This window comes from Gymnoscopelus microlampas (assembly GCF_963454915.1).
Source record: "Gymnoscopelus microlampas genome assembly, chromosome: 2".
Lineage (NCBI taxonomy): Eukaryota > Metazoa > Chordata > Actinopteri > Myctophiformes > Myctophidae > Gymnoscopelus > Gymnoscopelus microlampas.
In genome coordinates this window covers 12,813,105-12,832,801 of record NC_139939.1, presented here as the reverse complement: position 1 = coordinate 12,832,801, position 19,697 = coordinate 12,813,105, and the positions used below count along the sequence as shown (strand labels likewise).

Sequence of the window (19,697 nt, the reverse complement as noted above, 5' to 3'; positions counted from 1 at the left end):
AATGATCTTTTGAAGTGACACACATATTTATAGGTCTCTATTTCATCATGCGTCTCGCTAGCCAATCAAAGCACACCCTTTCAACATATTGTCACGTGTCACGTGAAGCTTGACCAATGTTAGCTTGGTGGACACACGGAAGGACGAGAACGAAAACATAGTCTCCTGGCGGAGACAGAAAAGAGAGCAGAGAGACAAAATACAACCACCCCGATTGTACCACATGGCCCCTCCCATCAGACAGACACAATTAATAAGGCAATCCAGAATACTTCCAGTCGCTTCTGTTCAGTGAAAATAAGCCGGCACAGAAGGACACATTTCATTCATTTAAAGTTGTAGCCTTCAGTCTGTTGTCATGGCCAGGGGCGGACTGGGACCAAAATTCAGCCCTGACATTTTAGTCCGAACCAGCCCACCACCCCCCGGACTGTTTTGTCAACGGGGGGGGGGAGCGTTTCACTGTTTTAACCCAGCAACCCTGTGTAAATTACACCACTGCTGGAAAGCATGCCAGCCCAAACGTTAACGTAACCAAGAATTGGGCCGCACGACCTGGAAATGACCGTAATAATCCTAAAACGCGAGCAAAAATATTTTTCAAAATATGGCCACCGGCCCACTGGCCCAGCGGCCCAGCGGGCATATGCCCGGTATGCCAAATGGCCAGTCCGCCCCTGGTCATGGCTGCCAGTTCCCACCTGATGTTGTGTGAAAGTCCAGACTGCTCCAAACCATACTGAATAACTGTTAGCTTACATAACGTCTTCAGACTAGGACTCAAGTCTAAGATCTGTAAGATGGGTTGTGTTTTGGCTGTGTATCCGAAGAAGATGACACGATCTTCCACCATGCAACAGCACATTTTACGCCTCCAATTCGAGCCTCTCCCCTTGGTCTCAACCTTCTTCCAGGAGAGGGTCTTTGGATTTAATTTCCACAGATCATGGAGGATTCGCCCGGGACCGCCTCTGCCACCAAATATTTGGTGGCAGAGGCGGTCTGGGGCGGATATGTACATATGAACATATATGTACAGTTCTCCATTGTAGGCAAAGGCTACATGACTGTCATGTTCTTCTGGAAGAAGCTGTGCAGAAGGCGTGCTCAGCCAGCAGTTGGTCTCTGTGTCAAACACTCTTATAATATTATAATCAATATCAATATACTTGCTGCTTCCAAATACAAACATCTTTGTCCCAATGATGGTGGCAGAGTGAAGTGCTGAACCAGGTGGTGGAGTGCCACTGGTGTTAATTAAGGACCAGACCAATGTGGTGGTGTCCATCTTGTAGATGTCATTAGTCTCAGTCAGTTGGGTTTTTCCTCCATAGATATACATGACCTTCCCCAAGACACAGGCTGAGTGGCCTCTCCTCCCCATTGGAACCTTCCCAGAAACATTGGGCTTTAACCATCCGTGGGTGACGACATCGAATGCATAAAGAACATTGTCATCCCAGGGGAACGTCGCTGTTAAGTCAAAGCCGCCACCGTCATTCTCCGATAACTTACAGTTCACCATCCCTCCCCAGATGTAGATGATATCCTCTATCAGTACAGCTGTGTGGAACCAGCGTATGGAAGGAACTTCAGGGAGACGTTCTCCTCTTCCAGTCGTCACTGGGGGATTCATCCAGCTTAAAGACACTGTGTTGAAGACATGAATTTCAATCTGATCACCGTAATGATTCATAAAGTGACGTAAAGTTACGTCATAGAACCCTCCAAAGTAGAACACCTTGTCCCCCACTGGCACAGCAGAACAAGCAAGCCTGGAAGTCTTTGGTCCTCTTATCAGGGGGACTGTCCAGCAAAACATCTCTCCCTTGTCTGTCTGTCTGTCTGTCTGTCTGTCTGTCTGTCTGTCTGTCTGTCTGTCTTGCTTGTCTGTCTGTCTGCCTCGTCTGTCTGTCTGCGTCACTCTTGTGTCTTTCAGTATATCTATGTCTCTCTCTTGATGCCCCTCTTGGTGTCCTTATAGATGTGTTCATCATTTTATATAGACTGAGCAGAGCTCTGGTGTGACGTCACACACAACACAAACTGTTGACATTCATGTGTAATAACCAGTGGTGCAAAGTAACTAAATACGTTAACTCAAATACTGTACTTAGGTACAATTTTGAGGTATTTTGGGCGTGATTGGGTGTGATTTTTTAATTTAGATTTTTATTAACACATGAACAATGGCTTCTATTATTGCATTGCAACATTCCATGAATACAAATCCTGCAGTTTTTATTAGCTTGGATTCCCCATCGATAATGTCACTGGTAGACAGGTTTCTGAACTGTCCACAGCCCTCCTCTGAGACACAGACTGAGTAGATAAAAATGGTACCATTTTATCATGAGCATTAGTGAGGACCTATTATATGAAGATAGGTTGAAAATGGGTAAGTCGTCCTTTAAGTAAAAACATGTTGTACTTTTTCCATCACTGCTGGTCAGCTGCTTCCGTTGTACAAAACCAAAAGAAATAAAAAAATATTGAAGAAAATTCAATATTGAAAGAAAATTGGCAGATTTGTTTCAAGAAAACAACATTTTTTTCACAAAATTGTGTGTACAGCCAACATTACTGTAGCTGTTTCACCGGGTACTGGCAGAACAAGCTGTTAACCATAGACTTTATATATCTCTGCTGTCCAGCCAGAAACTGCTAACTCCAAAACGCTCATTGTTCAGGAAACGCAAAAACAAAATATACGTTTTTCAGGAAATGAAGAAAACCTTATATTTTTAAAACATCCTGCCTCATCAAAGTTGGTATAGTGACTTTATATATTGTCAGATACTTGCATGTGTCATTATATTATCAACACTTTAACCAAATCGCGGGTAAATCAACACTTTACCCAGCGCAAGTGGAGTTAGCAGTTTCAGACGAGCAGAAATCAAGCTGAAGTGGAGTTAGGTGTCCAAACAACAGTAGCTCCACTCGCTGCTGAGGGAGAGGTTTCAAAAGGGTACAAATTCTCAAAAGCTAACAATGGATCTCCAAGCTCACAATAACGTGTGAATTAATGCCCTGATGCTTCATGCCACTTATTATATAGGCCTACAATAATAAACAGGACTTTAAATATTACAATAACTTCTGCAAAGAGGTAGTAGAATAGCGCGACAGAAATGCTATGAACGCCTTTCTTCTTGTCACATTGCTCTCCTCATTAAACACTTAATAGATTTTAGAAATATAATTACTTGTTTTCATAACATTAGCGTCAGTGCTAAGTTTGATAAACAGGTACACTGCATAGTTTTAACAGACTACGGGGAGCTTGTTTACGTGATCCTCCTCCTCGTTCACTGCGCAACGCGCTCTACTCATGCTGTTGAAAAGCAGCGCTGTAGAGGAGAGGGGGGAGTTGTTTGTTTTTGACGGACAGTTTGAGGATCCAATGGAGTTGGGAGTTTTCGTCAGAGGCGCTTTTTAATACTTTTCATTGGTTCAAATGTTTTGATATTTTACACAGACCTAAAGGGTGTTCAATAGCCTTGATTTATGAAAAAAAAAAAAAAAACTGAAAATGGAGTTAGCTGGTCCTGGCTGGACACCGACGATATACTGTATATACACCGTACATCACTCTGTGGTCGTTCCCCTGTCAGTATCTTTGGCCAGAGACGCTATGGTTCAGCAGTTAATGTCGTCCCTATAGACACCATTTTGTGAATAAAATGGGTTTATCCAGCAAATACTGTATGCCAATTTACTTCAGGTTCTTCATGGCTGCTGGCTATACATTGACGTTGGAAGAAGCAGTCTGTTTAGTGTGATTAAATGTGTGCTGCTGGCTGTTTTTTAAACATACCGCATTGGAAATGATATCGCCTGCGTCCAGAATTTACTATCACGCCAGATTATAGATACTGAAGTCTGTCCGGGTTGTATCTACTGTACATGTCCTGCATGTCTGCAGAGGTGGCACTCAGATATTCTTTACTTAAGTAAAAGTAGCAATACTACAATATACAAATACTCTGTTACAAGCAAAAGGCCTGTGTTCAAAATGTTACTTGAGTAAAAGCACAAAAGTATTGGCATCAAAATACACTTAAAGTACTACAGAGCAGATCTACAAGCTCACAACGTGAGTGTATAAAAACTAATTCTAGACTGCTTGGGTGACCCCGGTCATATCAGTATATAGGGTTTAAGTGGTGCCTTATATCAGACTGATTTGTGACATTTTCAGCTCGAGACCCAAAAGAGAAATGTACAAAAATACTTAATAAACTTGGGCATTTGTCTTCCAGAGTTAGTGAAGATACACTATAAAAATTGGACAGATCCGTCTTGATCACATGAGTATAGACATAATGTGTACCGATTTGTGTGATGTTTCAACAACATGTGTAAACGTAATATATACATAATATATAGTAATATATAAATGCTTCGCAAAAATCAGCCTCCTGGTGGCGCTATAATAGGGCAATGTTCAAGGGTGGCATTTGTTCCTCAACGTAGTGCAAAAGTGCGTGGAAAGTTTCACAGCAATCGAACGCTGCGTTCATGATTTGCAGCATTTTCTTCCAAACGGGCCACTCCTGCAAACTTTAGATGTCAATCTTAGCCAATCAGGATGGAATAGGAAAAATCTAACAGATCCGTCTTGATCACATGACTGAAGAGATCATGTCTAATGATTTGTGTGAATTTTGTATAAAATCTGAAGGAGTAATATGAAAACAATTGTTTTATACAAGTCGGCCTCCTGGTGGCGCTATAAAAGGCAGATGTGAAAAATGCAGGGCAAAGGTTCTTCCTTTGTCTCTAGGGAGTGTGCATACAAAGTTTTACACAGATCGGTGCAATTATATAGCCTGGTAAACCCTCCCTCCGGAAATCTCATTTCCATTTGATTTCAGGAAGGAGTCTGGCATGAACGCCCATTCTGCAATATTGGGGAGTTTCCAGCGAAATCAGGACCTAACCGTGCCTATCAGCGTCGTCGCTCATCGTTCTGTGATTGACAGCTTACGTTGGCCAATCAGGTGGCGAGTTCGAGTGAGCCCGAATGAAGCCGAGTGCAGCCTGAGTGACGCCGAAAAAAGACAAACGGCAGCCATTGTTGTTCTGCGAGTGCCTTCACTTCTTATTTTTGTTTTTAAAACGGTCTGAAACTTCTTTTTTGAGGCACGGAATTTACTATTAAGATATCGTTTGGATAGAATTTAGTTGTTTAACTTCATATACAGTATGTGGTCAATTAATCATGACAGAGCCTATTTAAAAATATAAATTCAGAGAACCGGGCTGTGACACGCATGTATCCACATAAGGCAACCTATTTTGGGCTGGGCCGTCTCAAAAGTCCCGCTGCGTCATATTAGTGACGGAGGTGGTAAAAATCCACTGCAATTGGCTGAAGGGGAAAAACGATCATTGGCTGAAGGGGTTCTCCGTCAACGGTATTACTCCCGCCCAACTCCAGCCCGCAGCCAATATTGCAGAATGGGCGTTCATGCCAGACTCCTTCCTGAAATCAAATGGAAATGAGATTTCCGGAGGGAGGGTTTACCAGGCTAGCAATTATAGGTAAAAACACAAATCGGCCTCTTATAGCGCCACCATGAGGCTGATTTAAAAAAAATCAAATAGTAGTTCTTCCTCGGCTTAATGGGAATGACCGTGCAAAAATTCACGGAAATTGCATGCTGTGTTCATGATATGAGCCATTTTGTTCAAAACGGAGCACTCCTGCAAACTTTGGAAGACATTTTTAGCCAATCAGGATGGAATATGAGAAATCTGAAAGACCCATTTCGTTTAATGACTGTAGAGATACTGTGTACCGATGTGCGTGATTTTTGGACAAAATCTGTAGGAGTACTGTCAAAAAATATGTTTTGCACAAATCGGCCTCCTGGTGGCGCTATATAAGGCCCATGAGAAAAATTTGGGGCAAAGGTTCTGAATTGGCATCCAGGGAGTGTGTGTGCACAGTTTCGCTGCGATCAAGACAACGGTGCCGGAGATTAGCTGGTCACAGACGGACGGACACACGGACACACACACGGACACACGGACACACACACTGACACAAGGACGGACGGACGGGGTGGAAAACATACTCTCTCGCCATGCCTTCGGCCTGGCGGAGACAACAATATAGCGTTGCTGTCGGGCAGAAACCGCTCATCTCCATATTCTAACTTTTTGTGTTTCTTTCCCGTAAATGAACGCCCTAGTTGATCATACTACAGTGTCACAAAAGTAGCAGATGGCGTAGTGTGGTGGTGTTTACCTGCAAAAACACACTGTATTTTGATGCTTTTCACTGTTGTTTTGGTTAAAAACAATCCCCGTCTACCCATGCTGGGCAGGACCTGGGCTGTTGGTTGTCTAGGAAGTTGTCAACCGGAAATGGTTGAATTTGGCGGAAGTACCGCTCAAGGAAATGACGTTGATGCTTTACAAACAGGGGTGCACATAACTTTTTAGGTCTAGTACTCAGAAGAGCACCTGGAAATGTGAGTTGGTGCGCACCAAATAAATGGTCCCGTTTTGTCAACGGGGGGGGGGGCAGCTCGGCGCCCACCGGACAGTTTTGTCAACGGGGGGTGCAGCACTGCTTCAGCCCAGCCCGACAGACATGAACTCTGCAGCCGCACTGAGGCCCCGGACAGACGCTCTGCTTCCAAATTCCGCGATTTTCGCCGTTTTTTTTTTCTCACGCCGTTAGGAGAAGCCCCCAAGGTTGGTGCCCTGTGCTGCACTGCTTTTATCCGCCAGATTTGGACATTCACGGCATATTTTGCACCGTTATGGTGCGTTCATCATCGGTGAAGAGTGCCTCTAACAGCCGCTGCTGGCTGCGTGCACGCAGCGAGGCGATGCGAGGCGATGCAAAGCAACAATCACACAAGCACGTGCAGCATGCGTCCCCTTCCCCTGCGCCTAATGGCTGTACATGGGGCCGACGCGTGCTTTAGCGAGAGTGTGTGAGTGTGGCTTCAGGAAGTAAATTCCTAGCCTCGATCTCCAGGCTTTTATTTTTTATTTTTGCTAAAAAATAAAAGCTTGGAAATTCCTGTCCCATCTGTTGGTACGCAAAAGCGCCTCGCGTCGTCTGATGTGGTGCGCATTATTTTGGGTGCGAATGCGCACCTGCGCACCAGTTATGTGCACCCCTGTTTACAAATCTGTTAACATTCTCCGTGAATGAAACGAGCGTTGTGATTGGTCAAAAAACATAGTTTCCGGGGAAAACGGAAATCCTGTCCACTCAGGACTTCCTAGACACTCGCTGCTTTAGGTCGTGACCAGGCTCTTCTTTTCGCAGATGAGTGAGGCTGGGACCGGGGCTACCGTCTACCACTCCCACTCTACTATCTAACACAGGGCAAAGTTTTAACTCCGAGAGTGTACAAATGGATCAAAATGGCCCCTGGTGGTCCCCGGGGACCAGTGTTGCCAGACTCTGTGAGAGAAACAAGCAACCAGGTCTAGGAAAACCAGCCCAAAAGAAGCGACTATGGCCCGCACGAGTACTTTAACATGTACATCAGCTATTTGAAAATAGCAGATCTACAAGCTTGTAGACCGGCTATTTTCAAATGAAATCTTGCGGGGGGAATTATAATAAGCAGAACTGGCAACCCAGAGAACCAGTTTGCTCCAGGTTGAAAACTCTCGAGTCCTCGGATCACTTTTCCACTTTTTCTTTGGGGTTTTTTGTTTAGTTTCTTTTTGTCTTGACTTTCTGTCGTCTCACGCCATGGAGCTCACTTTTTCTTTTTGATGGGGTGTTTTGTTTTTGTCTCGGCGCGATGGAAAGCGGGCCCGCGGCACCGCACATCAAGGTAATAACGGTTGATTTCACAGTGTTCTCGCTGTCATGCCGCCGCCCGCCCGACTGCCTGCCCCGGACGGAGATAATTGTCTTTTTTTCTTTTTTTTTTGCATGGTGGTTGCATCAACGGCGTCTCTATTTTAGTCGTGGTAATAATGTCAGGCGGTCCGTACCCAGCTGAAACGCCCGCCCGCCTGCGTTGGGCTGATTGACGGCTCAGCCTGCCTATTTTTTTGGGGGGGGGAATCTTTTTAAACCATTAAATCCGGGAAAGCATCTGTGTCACTTTAGATTTATTTGGCTATTCAAAAAATAGCAGATATACAAGCTAAGAACGCGGCACCGAGTGCCGCGTTCTGAGCTTGTATGTCTGCTATTTTTCGTGGGGAAAAAAAATGTGTTAAAATGTGTGCAAATCTTTGAATATATTCGATTTTTTTAAACTCAAATCTTTGCTTCTGGAGGGGTCCCTGGAACAAAATATTTTGAGATGGGGGGTCCGTGGCCAAATACATATCATTTTGGGGGTCCTTGACAAGTTTGAAAACCATACCAAAAACATACGTTTTTCTTTTTTTTTTTAAACTGCTAGGATTTAGAAGACATTTGTAAAATCCCCAGAAGCAAAGATTTGGGTTAAAAATGTTCGCTTTAAAAAACATACATTCAAAGATTTGCACACATTTTCACGATTTTTCACCAAAAAAGTAAAAAGTAGATCTACAAGCTTGTAGTACGGCACTCGGTGCCACACTACAAGAATTCGAATAGCTAAAATGACACGGTATGCGTTCGCGGATTGAATGGGTTAAAAGTACTGCATTACGACGAATTAATAAAAGCGCCAAATGGATGAGACACAAAAAAAGTGAAAGGCTTGTTTCCATTGTGGTCCATTTAACACATTCAACACTCAATCATCAGTGCAACAAACAGCAATATAAAATATACAGTTTATAAACAATAGGCTCTATGCACAGCAGCCATTTTGGAGAAAAATTGGGTCTCTTCTGACTTCCTTCACAGGTGTTACCAATGATACTAATGAAGGCTCTGTTCCATTCTGGTCAAACAGGGTCAGGGTGCTGATATTGTGCATGTTGGCTCACTAGAAACACTAGTGGGTCTCAAAGTGTGGTCCAGGGACCCTCATGGTTCCTTGAGGGGGTGTAACTCTGAGAGTGTACAAATGGAACCAAATGGACCCTCCCGGGTCCATTTGGTTCCATTTGTACACTCTCAGAGTTATGAGGGTCCTTGAAATGTAAAAGTTTGAGAACCACTGTGCTACACTAAATGGAACAGAGCCTTCATTAGTGTCATTGGTAACACCTGTGAAGGAAGCAAGGAAGGAGATAAATTTCTGTCCAATATGGCTGCTGTGCATAGAGTCTATTGATAGTCAAGGAGCTTGCACACATCATACTACAGCATCACTCAAAAGTAGCAGATCTACAAGTTTTGGACATGTTCACCCGACAGAGACAATTAATAAAACCCACACACACACACACACACATTGATCCCTTTAGTAATTATGTACATGTCATTATACACTGTCAAACGACAAAGTATAAATGTATACATCTTTGTGATACATCTGTGAAAATTTTGCAGCACATGTTCAGATCGTTTATTTGTCACCCCCCCGGTATGAAACTCGCCGTTAAGGTCATGTTTCAACCCTAATAAAACCACCGTATGTCTTGTGAGGTCATTCACAACGCACGCACGCACGCACGCACGCACAGCATTAGTATGTCATCCGCTCCATTTTTAACTCTTGTGTGTCTGCTGTGCTGGGCATAAAAGTGGATGTTCCACTGAGAGCAGTTGAAAACCCACATGTAGATGGACTTTACTCTCTCGCTCGCTCTCTCTCTCTCTCTCTCTGTCTCGTTGCCATGTCTGCTTATTATAAGCAACTTTGGGCTTCTTTTTGAGCGGTGTAGCCGCCCGCTCCTATAAGTGGGTTTTGGACCCATCCGTAGCGAAAGTTTTTCTTTCCGTGTCGTGAAAATTTGTCTTTCGCTGTACTGTGATTGGCTGATTGGTATTCAGACCCTTTGCTCAGTACTTTGATTGGCTAGCGAGACGCATGACGAAATGAATAACTCGTAAATATCACCACTCACTCACTCAAAATTACTTTTTTTTAAAGTGAGCTTCCATCACTGTGATGACCACTGTGTGATTTTTTTCTGTAAACGTTGCTTTTAAATATTGGTACAGTAGTTGCGGGTTGTTATTGCTTTTTTTTTACTTCTAAAGTTTACTTGCTTATTTGAACCAGTGCTTCTCAAACGTTGTCATTTAAAGAACCCCCAAATGTCTATGTATTTGTCTGCGGACCCCCATCTTAATTTCTTTTGTGCCAGGGGGACCCCCCCCCCCCCCCCTCCCCCTTACAACATTTGTGTTTCAAATACATTTTCCACTCTTTTTTTTTCCCCCCAAGATTGTATTTGAAAATAGCAGAGCTTGTAGATCAGCTATTTTCAAATAGAGCAGTCTGACATCACTGCCACTAGAGGGCACACCCCCACAGCTTTATTTTTGACATTGAAATTCCCCATAGAGAAATCTTACATTATGCGTCATATAAGAACTGTGATACAAAAATAAACATTTCAGCCAGGCGACTTTACTCATATGGATGAGTAGTGGAAATGGGTGACCCAGGGGGTAGCGGGAGTGACGTCAAGACTTCGGTACTCTATAGCAAAATCTATATATGTTTAACCCTTTAAGACCTGAGGCGATTCTTTAAAAAAAATCTAAATCCTAACAGTTTTTCAAAAATAATGTAAAAAATATTTTTTTCTCGATTTTTCAAAAACAGCAGATCTACAAGCTCATAGCGCGGCACTCGGTGCCGCGCTATGAGCTTGTAGATCTGCTGTTTTTGAATAGCCAAAGAATTCTAACGTGACACAGATGCGTTCCAGGTCTAAATGGGTTAAAGTGCTCATGTGGCCTAGTCGCTTCCGTTGGCCTTGTTTTCATTGACCTGGTTGCTTATTTCTCTCACAATTAATCTGGCAACACTGTCTCTCCGTCCCTCTCTCTCACACACACTCTCCCCCCTTGCTCTTTTTAAGTCTCTCGCCCTGTGTGTGTATGTGTGTGTGTGTGTGTGTCTCTCTCTCTGTGACCTGACCTGCGTCTTACACTCTCTCCTCCTCCGTCTCTCTCACTGGGTCTTTAAATGGACCTCCGCTCTGAGGTTTTAGATGTTATTGTTGACCCATGAATAAGAGATATGTGGCCCCGGGCTCTTAGAATGGCACTCCACCTCCTTGCACTGAAATAAATAGGGCGTTGCTGAGTGGCCCTACACGCGCACGCACACACACACACACACACACACACACACACACACACACACACACACACACACACACACACACATACACACATACACACATACACACATACACACACACACACACACACACACACACACACACACACACACACACACACACACGTTTGTACTACTACACTTGTGAGGACATCCAACATTTTAGTACAGCCATTTTATGAATGCCAATTTCAGTTTTGCTCTTTCTTAACCGTAAGCCTAAAGCAGTAAAAATGGCAGATCTTACAAGCCCACGAAGAAAAAAAAAGTTGATATATAAGCTCACAGCGTGTCGTACTGTGACGCGTTGTGAGCATATAGATCAGCTGTTTTTCGGTGCATGACACTGGCACGCAACTAAGTGTAAATCATGTTTAACTCTAATTCCAAGCTGAATATTTCTCGTATCTCAACCATGACACGACTGTTTCTCTTGTGAGGAACAGGACAATGGTTCTCACAGCGTTTATTTCTCAAATGAAAATGATACTATACATGTTGTGGGGACATTTGGTCCTCACAGGTATAGAAATACACACACACGCGCACGCACGCATGCACACAGGAATAGGTAGGGGTAGGGGTGGAAACACAACTCAGTTCAACTGTGTGTGTGTGTGTGTGTGTGTGTGTGTGTGTGTGTGTGTGTGTGTGTGTGTGTGTGTGTGTGTGTGTGTGTGTGTGTGTGTGTGTGTGTGTGTGTGTGTGTGTGTGTGTGTGTGTGCGTGCGTGCGTGCGTGCGTGCGTGCGTGCGCCCTTAAACAGTGGTTCATGAACTTTTTCATAGCGCGGCACTCTGAGCTTGTATATCTGCTATTTTTGAATAGCCAAAGTATAAAATATGGTTAAAGTCAAGTGGTTAACATGATGGTGACGCTATATTAAAGGGGCTACACCATGAATTTCATTTTTTTTTAGGTTTTTAGTATTTTTTGGGCTCCCCAGTGTCTCTTGTACCCAAAAAAATATATATTTTTTAACATTCAGTCATTCATGCTCATTTCATGGATTTCCTGAATGGGCGTGTCTGAACAGGCCATTTCAGAATGGCTGTGCAAGTGATGTCACTTGCACTGATTTTGCATTGACGATGGCCAGACAGAATTGCTCAGTAGCTCCCCCCTGCCCAATAGGACGTTTTGGTATTGCAGCTGAAAAAGCTTGGAATGACAGACAGTCAGATTGTGAGAAAAAATATCTGGATGTTTTTTAGGCTTACAACCTGTTTAAAACGTATTAGGGGGCAATATTTATATATAATATTTTTTTTTTAAATTCATGGTGTAACTAATTTTGCTGGGTACCCCCTGGTACCCCCCAAGGACCCCTGAGGGTTCCCTGACCCCACTTTGAGATGCCAATGCCCTTAAAAGTAGACCAAAAAGGAAGATGTTTTTTTTTTACAATTTATTACATTTTCTCAAATGTTTGACTTATAATGACACGCCATAGCTGGGTCATAGCTGACAACTTGACAACCAATTTATTTAAAAAAAAATCTACATTTTTTCCAAATGAGGCGTTGGCCATCAATTTGTGCTATGTGCTTTAATATGTGGCAGAGAGCCTCAACCATTTACATTTTAACCCATTGAGACCTGAAGCCGATTCTACATGTCTCCTAAATCCCAACAGTTTTCTGAAAAAACGTATGTTTCTATATCAGTGGTGCTCAAAGTTTTTCATGTCAAGGACCCCCAAAATGATATGTATTTGGCCGCGGACCCCCATCAAAATATTTTGTTCCAGGGACCCCCAGAAACAAATATTTGAGTTAAAAATGTTCGCTTTAAAAATATATATATTTCAAAGAGTTGCACACATTTTCACGATTTTTCAAAAATAGCAGATCTACAAGCTCATAGCGCGGCACTCGGTGCCGCGCTACGAGCTTGTAGATCTGCTATTTTTGAATAGCCCAAAGTGTAAAATAATGCTTTTTAGCTCAAATCTAAAAATGACACAGTTCCAGGTCTTAATGGGTTAAACCCTATATTGTTGACCGGAGTCCTTTCTGTTATTGTGGGGATAGCTTTCATTGCAAATAGCTGGTCGACCAGCTCACAACGCGTCACAGCGCGGTGCGTTGTCAGCTGGTCGAACGCTCTTTTTCTATCGTGGGGAAAGCTTTCCCCCAAAACACGGAGATACTGTACAGGTGTGTCTCTAGCAGATCTACACGCTCAAAGCGTGTCACATCGCAACACACGTTTTGAGCTTGTAGATCTGCAATTTCTTTTTACCACTTTTTGTGTGACACTGTGGTAAGACAAAGTAGGGCATTCATGTATGAAAAATGAGAATATAAAAAAGTAAAAAAAATAGGGAGATGAGAGGTTTCTGCTCGAAAGCAAACGATGTGCTTTATACTTGGTTGTCCTTCGAAGGCGTGCGCACGCTAGCATGCTAGCACGCTCGCACGCACGTACAACACACACACACACACACACACACACACACACACACACACACACACACACATTTCTACAAACACAAATGTGTACTATGCCTTGTTTATCAGTTTACGCAGTACGCAGTGCATGTTCAAGGCAAAGGGGTGTGTGTTTGTTGGGGAGGGGGGGGGGTTCTATTTTGTTCTTCTTTGGAAACTGTTGATTAAAATGCCCCTGAGCACCAACTAGTCCAAACGCCCCCCTGAAGTGAAATACTAAATCTTCGGCCACATTTAATTTTTAGCTTGGCCTAATTATGAGGGAGAGAGGGAGAGATTTTTTTTTTCCATTGACACAGTTGCTGACTGATGCGAACAGAGAAAAGTTGTCACCAGACATGGATTGAGTTTACCGTGCTCATTTTTACATATTTCCTCCCCTACGTTATCAGCCCTCCACACGAGGCCGTACGCACCCGCAACACTGAATAGGCCTCAAAAGGTAGCCTGGTTCCAGACGAATCTGCCATTGCAACAAAAAAATTGCCCTCGGCAGATTAGGTCTGGCCCCTCTCAATAGAGATTGGATTTCTCTCCCTCCGAAGTTGTGAGGGACCAATCAGGGCCAATTATATAAATATGGGGAGGGTTTATCACCGGAGGTATTTTTTTTATTTGCCCCTCGGAAATGCAGGTTCCACACAGAGATTCCAGACTAGTGTGTGTGTGTGTGCATAAACTGATAAACAAGGCATAGTACACATTTTTGCTTGTAGAACTGTGTGTGTTTGTTTGTGTCGGCGTCCAGTTCCAAATGGCCCTTCCCGCTATAAATACACATATGTTTTGCTCGTCGAATCGGAGAAAGCTTACTCACTCTGTTCCTTCTGAATTATACAGGGCTTTATTTATATAAAAAAATGTAAGTGGCTGGCATCTTTAACCACATGGACCCTAGCGTCTATATTCTAGGACAAACATTGGGTGAAAATGGCCGATGAGTGTTTTGTACACAGCATATGCTGTCTTCGGCCAAGATACGTCTATGAGTATGAAGTAGAGCGAAAACAGGAGCGGGCCTAGCCTAGTTCAATGCAGACTCCGGTCAACTAAGTATAAAGGGTTTAACCCAATTCAATCCGGGAACGCATCGGTGTCATTTCAGATTTTTTTGGCTATTCAAAAATAGCAGATCTACAAGCTCATAGCGCGGCACTCGGTGCCGTGCTATGAGCTTGTATATCTGCTATTTTTGAATAAAAAAAAATAATCGTGAAAATGTGTGCAAATCTTTGAATATACATATACGTTTTAACTCAAAATCTTTGCTTCTGGGGGTCCCTGGAACAAAATATTTTGAGATAGGGGTCCGTGGCCAAATACATATAATTTTGGGTGGTCCTTGACATGAAAAGGTTTGCGAACCACTGATACTGTATATAGCAACATAAGTAAAAAAAAAAAAGGGTTATGATTTAGAAGATACAGTATTTGTAGAATCCCCAGCAAAGATTTGAGTTAACCCATTAAGACCTGGAACTGTGTCATTTTTAGATTTGGGCTAAAAAGCATTATGTTACACTTTGGGCTATTCAAAAATAGCAGATATACAAGCTCATAGCGCGGCACCGAGTGCCGCGCTACGAGCTTGTAGATCTGCTATTTTTGAAAAATCGTGAAAATGTGTGCAAATCTTTGAATATATATATTTTTAAAGCGAACATTTTTAACTCAAATCTTTGCTTCTGGGGGGTCCCTGGAACTAAATATTTTGATGGGGGTCGGCGGCCAAATATATATCATTTTGGGGGTCCTTGACTGATTGAGCACCATTGATACAGAAACATACCTTTTTGAGAATACAGTTGAGATTTAGGAGACATGTAGAATCGGCTTCAGGTCTCAATGGGTTAAACATGTTCGCTTTAAAGAAAAAAGAAGACAAAAATAGCAGCTACACAGCCTCGCTGTGAGCTTTTTTTATCTGCTATTTTTGAGAAGCAGTGATCTAAATCCAGAGTTTTCTGAAAAAACGTATATGTGTCTCTCCTTCACTGTTCCTCTTCCCATATCGTCGTATATCGGGTAGAAACCTCTCATCTCCATACATTCGAACTCAAAAGCAGCAGATCTACAAGCTCGTTTGCAAACGCGTTTCGAGCTTGCAGATCTGCTACGTTTGCTATTTTTGAATTTGAATCCTGAAAAGTAACAGTTTTGGACTTATGAGGTTTTCCACACGGCAGAGACAATATTCTCCTCTTCCTCTCTCCCCCCCCCCCATCCCCGCGCCTGTAGTTTATCTGGCAACCGTCGCTAGGGGGGGAGGGTGAATGCAATCTAATTTTGCCAGTAATCAAGAGCTCAGATTGTTTGTTTTGTGTGTGTGTGTGTGTGTGTGTGTGTATTTGTATGTGTGTGTGTGTATGTGATATTGACGTTAAGATGGACGCCCTCATTTGTTCGGACGCTACAGAATGCTGTAGGGGATAGAGAGAGAGAGAGAGACAGAGAACAGCAGAGAGAAGAAATCATTCCTTGACAAACTTTAAAGTTCCACAGAGTTGCTTTTCACAGAGCCCTATTCCCCAGTCTACAACCGTTACCGTTTCTTTCTTTTTTTTTTTGTCTCTGCAAAATTCATAGCAAAGTGTCTGAACTCTTTATCTCTCTCTCTCTCTCTCCCTCTCTTCTCTGTCTCCCACTTCCACGGTATATCTGGATTTATAGGTGTGTGTGTGTGTGTGTGTGTGTGTGTGTGTGTGTGTGTGTGTGTGTGTGTGTGTGTGTGTGTGTGTGTGTGTGTGTGTGTGTGTGTGAGAGTGAGTGTGAGTGATGAGCTGGTTACAGTTAACCCATTCAATCCGGCAATGCATCTACAAATGTCTTCTAAAGCCTAACAGTTTTCTGAAAACTATGTATCTTGCTATAATATCAGTGTGGTAACCTTTTCATGTCAAGGACTCCCACAATTATATGTATTTGGTCGCGGACTGAATAGGCAAAGTATAGCATAATGGCTATGGCCCAAGTACCCATGTTGTGTCTATGCTTACCCCAATTGAGATGAGCCCTGTGGTTCTCAAAGTTGGGTCTGGGGACCCCCAGGAGTCCTTGAGGGGGTTCCATATTTTTTTACGTTGGCTATTCAAACATCGGATATAAACAAGCTCACAAGCTTGTACGATCTGCTATTTTTGATCATTTTTTCAAAAATCTTGAAAGTGTTTTTTTTTTACACAAATCGTCTCTTCTGTTGGTCCCTCCGTCGCACAAAACATTTTCAGATGACGGTCTGTGGCCAAATATATATATAAATTTGAAGGTCCTTGACACAAAAAAGTATACTTTTTTTAATCAATTAAAACCTCAATCAATCAATCTACATGGATTTCAAAGTAGTGATGTGTGATATTATCGGCAGATAGTAGCATGAAAAAGTAATGGATAATATCGGTATTGGTTTTTATGCATGCTATTTTACCTCGACAAAAAAACAATCTACAGCAGAAGAATCAACTTGATTGTTTTACCGTCTTTTGCGCATCTGTGAAGTCTGTGAGAACTGATTAATAAGTTGTATTTCGCTATGCATCGTGTACACATTACAGCCACTTCCACTTCACTAACAACATCACTGTATTATATTATTATATTAGATATTATATTGATATTATAGCTATTTCATTCGATATTTGATGTTGTTACCTGACAATTAGTTTACTTATGTTGAAAAAAAGCCTGCATATATCGGTATCGGTTGATATCGGAAAGTAAGTGTTGGACAATATCGGACAATAGTATATCGGCAAGAAAGCCAATATCGAACATCCCTATTTCAAACCCAGGTACATTGATGTTGTAGTTGTAACTTTCAGGTTGTTAGAGGACAAGTCCAGACTAAAATACAATTTTTAGTTGCCTTTTCTTTCCTACGTGAATTGATCCCACATGCCTGGTCATGGGGTCTATTTGCAGAATTGCCCCTGTCGTTCAGTTTCCCCAGCAGCCCCCATAGCGTAGAGCAGAGCTATAAGGATATCACTACTTACTCTATGCTATTTGTTGCTGTCAAAATGGTCGTTTCTTCTCATAAATCTGTTATTAGTTGTCATTACACATGCATCCATGCCTCGGTTGTCCACGCGGGCCGCCACAGTCTCGTAAATCATGTTTCGGGATGAGCGTTCAGCACAACTGCCAATCAAAGTGACTACTGCGGCCAATCGCAGCGCGTCTTTTCCGGGACTTGGCAAAACACATAACAGCTGTACTGTATGTATACACGCCTGTTGGTCTGTTTAGCAGACAACACTGAGACCCCAGTCAAAATATGTTGTTCCAGGGACCCCCAGAAGCAAAGATTTGAGTTAAAAATGTTCGCTTTAAATATATATATATTCAAAGATTTGCACACATTTTCACAATTTTTCAAAAATAGCAGATCTACAAGCTCGTAGCGCGGCACTCGGTGCCGCGCTATGAGCTTGTATATCTGCTATTTTTGAATAGCCCAAAGTGTAAATTAATGCTTTTTAGCTCAAATCTAAAAATGATACAGTTCCAGGTCTTAATGGGTTAAAATGACATCAGTGCATTGCAGTACTGCTATGCCATAGTGGGATTGCGGTGTTGTCTTGTTTGTGCACACAGCTTGTTGACGACGTTTCATTAAAACGTTGTTACAACAACGCGCATTGTAACTCATGTTTAAAGAACTCAACAGCCTTTTAATTCAAATGTTAACTATGTTAATATATCACACTATAATCTGTTAATGTCGATGTTTCCCCACGCCCCCTTCTTCGGGGGTTAAAGCAGTACATTATTTATTAATGTTAATTTGAGAATAAGCAGTGCTGTGTTGTGCATCATAAGGTACCTTAGCCACGTCCCAACCTCAACAACACGTCAATAATCCAGCCCCCTCCCCCCCACTGGGGAATCGGTGCTGGCACGCTTTTAATGAAAATTCATCTTATTAAAATAGATTTAATTAATTTTTCAGATCCTTGTCCTAGAATCGAGTGTGACACTATGGGATTCAGAATGCTTTACGCGTTAGGAACAGGATATTATATAACCTTTTTTTTAATCATTTTGTATTCCGTCTCCGTATTACAATTTTGTCTCTGTCGGGTGGAAACCTCATGTGTCCAAAATGTTACTTTTCAGGATTAAAATTCAAAAGTAGCAGATCTGCAAGCTCGAAAGCGCCGCGTTTCGAGCTTGCAGATCTGCTACTTTTGATGCTTTTGTGTGACGGTGTAGAATGATCAAGTAGGGCGTTAATTTACCAAAAAAAAAACACAAAAAAGTTAAAATATGGAGATACAAGGTTTCTGCCCGACAACAACGATTTAACCCATTGAGACCTGAAGCCGATTCTACATGTCTCCTAAATCTCAACAGTTTTCTGAAAAACGTATGTTTCTATATCAGTGGTGCTCAATCTTTTTCATGTCAAGGACCCCCAAAATGATATGTATTTGGCCGCGGACCCCCATCAAAATAGTTTGTTCCAGGGACCCCCCAGAAGCAAAGATTTGAGTTAAAAATGTCTGCTTTAAAAAAATATATATTCAGAAGATTTGCACACATTTTCACGATTTTTCAAAAATAGCAGATATACAAGCTCATAGCGCGGCACTCGGTGCCGCGCTATGAGCTTGTATATTTGCTATTTTTGAATAGCCCAAAGTGTAAAATAATGCTTTTTAGCTCAAATCTAAAAAAAACACAGTTCCAGGTCTTAATGGGTTAATAAAAGAAAATGGAACGCAGCCTTAACTAGTCATTTCTGGATTTCCACAGCTGCAGATAGGGTTGTATTATTACAGTATGTGGCGTCACTGTCTGCTAGAAACCTTGTATGTCATAAACGGTTACTTTTCAGGAAATGGGGGCAAAAAAAGAACCGGCGTTCCAATGGATCCAGTGCAGTTATTATTTAGTCACAAGCTCTTGTTCATACTTTTGATTGGATAAATATTTATAAAACCCACAAGCAAATTTTGACCTGATGGTTTCTTTGTGTCTCTCTCTCTCTGTGTCTCTCTCTATGTGTCTCTGTTTCTTTGCGTCTCTCTCTCTCTCTGTGTCTCTCTCTCTGTCTCTGTCTCTCTCTCTCTGTG

General features: G+C 42.4%; 1 protein-coding gene across 1 annotated transcript in view; it reads left to right on the top strand.

The window, feature by feature from the left end:
• The window catches only part of mad1l1 (mitotic arrest deficient 1 like 1), a 187,212-nt gene that overhangs the window by 74,175 nt on the left and 93,340 nt on the right, over positions 1 to 19,697 (top strand).